Genomic DNA, 2332 nt, shown 5'->3' with positions numbered 1-2332 from the left:
CCTCTGCTAGCTGCTTCAGTTCTAGAATTGACTTGGGACTTCACTGGTGATAGGATTCTTGCTCTTGGCTTTTTTTTTTTTTTTAAAGATTTTATTTTTAAGTAATCTCTGTAGAGAGTATTGGGTATACGAAGGTGGGGCTCGAACTCAAAACCCGGAGATCAACAGTCGCATGATCTAAGGACTGTGACGTTTTTGCTTTTAATTGCGGTATAGTTAACATTCAGTGTTATAGGAGTTGCAGGTGTACGACGTAGCGATTCATCAGTTCCATACACTACTCAGTGCTCACCCCTCACCGCCGCCCCCGTCACCATAGGTTATTATATTCCCTATATTCCCCGGACTCGACTCTACATCTCTGTGACTTATTTTCTAACTTACTTATTTTATGTACCTTTTAAACTTCTTCAGTTATTTTGAAGAGGAAAATGGTACCCACAGCAGGATCAGGCCAACAAGCTAGAAATAACCAGAAACCCTATCCGGAGAAAGAGAAAACCAGCGTCTTCCTCTCCGGTAAAGGGGCTTCCCGCCACAGGCTCCCTGCACTATTGTTCCTGCCTAAAGCAGACCCCGCCTTCCCAGTTTAAACCCACCTACCAGCAGTCAGTATAGCCTTTTGGACCATGACTGCCTCTTTTCCAGCCCTGTAACCCACTGCCCCGGGCCGGGAACTCGGAGTACAAGCTCCTCTGGGTCCGAGCATGAAATAAAACCGAGTTCTCCTGCTTCTCCGAGTGTCACTTGGTCTCTCGCAGGTCTGATTATTTTTCCGCAACATTTTTAGAGGTGAGATTCCAACCGTTCCAGCATCTTGAGCTACAGGCCGGGGTGGCTAGACTGCACCGGGGCAGCTAGGAAGTCGGGATCCACCCGAGGGGGTGCGCCACAGACACTATTCGGGGTTCTCCTTCACCCCGAGTTCCAACCCTCTGGGCAGTCGTGCCCCGCTGGACTCTAAGGAGAAGTGCACCAACTTGCCTGGCAACTCGCCAGGACTCGGTAAACCAGCCGGGAAGATCATGTGTAGTCAGTTCCCGCTCGCTCTGTTGAATGGAAGGGAAGCGTCATCACCTTCTAGGAATTTCCAAAAGGAATGCCACTGGAGATACCTGGGGGCGGGGGACGGGGACCTTAATAACTTCTAACTTTGAGTGAACGGCCTGTTTGTGTTTGTGGCACTGGGGTCTTGAGACTAGGAGTCTGTGGTGGGCCCCAACCTGTTTCCGTGGTGACCTCGTAGAGTCTAGGGCGAGCCCTTCAGGGCCCAGTCTGGGTCTTATAGGAGACTTCCTGCGGCTAGGAGGCACCCACGTCTCCCGCAGGAGAGCGGAGAGACCAGCATCTAACTGGTCTCTCCTTTGGAGGGGCACTCACCCTTTGTTTTGCGCCACTGAGGCAGGGGGGGAACACATAGGGTGAGCAAAAGAGCCCCTGTTTATCATTGGTGGAAGCTCTTCAAAACCTATGGTCCCAGACTGTACGCTCAAAAATTTTAAGAAGGGTTCTCAGGCGACTATGGCATCAAAATGTCTCGTGGAAAATTACGCACATTATGTGAACTGGAATAGGCCACCTTTGGGGTCAACTGGCCCTCCGAGGGTACCCTAAGACCTACCCACCGTCCAGCTCCTGACCAATTCCTGTATATTGATTCTTGGCTTCAGATAGCCCAAACTCCGCACTGATGGGTCCGATTCTGTGCTAATAGAAGGGACCAGAGTAGGATATTTGCAACCCAAGTAAAACCCAATAAAAGAGCCCAGAGGCTGCAAGGAAGCAATGTCTATCTATCAAGGAGACCCTTTCCCGGACATCAGGGGCAGCAACCTGGATGAGCTTGGGAGGAGGATGAGCCCCTGAGGAAGCATGGAGTCTGCAGTGCTCCTCTGACTCCCCGGCCTGAAGCTGATCTACAAGAAGACAGTGCTCCTGCTTCCTCTAAGTGACCTGTGTGGGGAGATACCTAATTTAGCATCTCTGACAGCCTACAGGAAACTTGATCCAGACAGAAACAGAATGTAAAATAACAGGAGCTCTCATCCTAAAGTTAAGAAAAAGGAGAGAAGACTAAGAATTCTGAGTGTCTCTGATAAACCAGGCATTATGTTGGGGGTGTTAAACATAGATTTTCATTTAATTTCTCCAAAACACCATGTATGCTTGTAGAATGTAAATAATGTAACTTTGGTTACCTAGTAAGTAGTTATAGGTTAAAAAAAAAAAATCTGATAATCTGAAGCAATGATTCAAACACAGAGAGGAAGTGTGTGGGTTCTGGAATCCTGCAACTTAAGTTTCAAAATTTTGTTTCAGCCACTTCCTAGTG

Source organism: Mustela erminea, chromosome 2 (genome assembly GCF_009829155.1).
Source record: "Mustela erminea isolate mMusErm1 chromosome 2, mMusErm1.Pri, whole genome shotgun sequence".
Lineage (NCBI taxonomy): Eukaryota > Metazoa > Chordata > Mammalia > Carnivora > Mustelidae > Mustela > Mustela erminea.
This window is presented reverse-complemented; position numbering follows the sequence as displayed.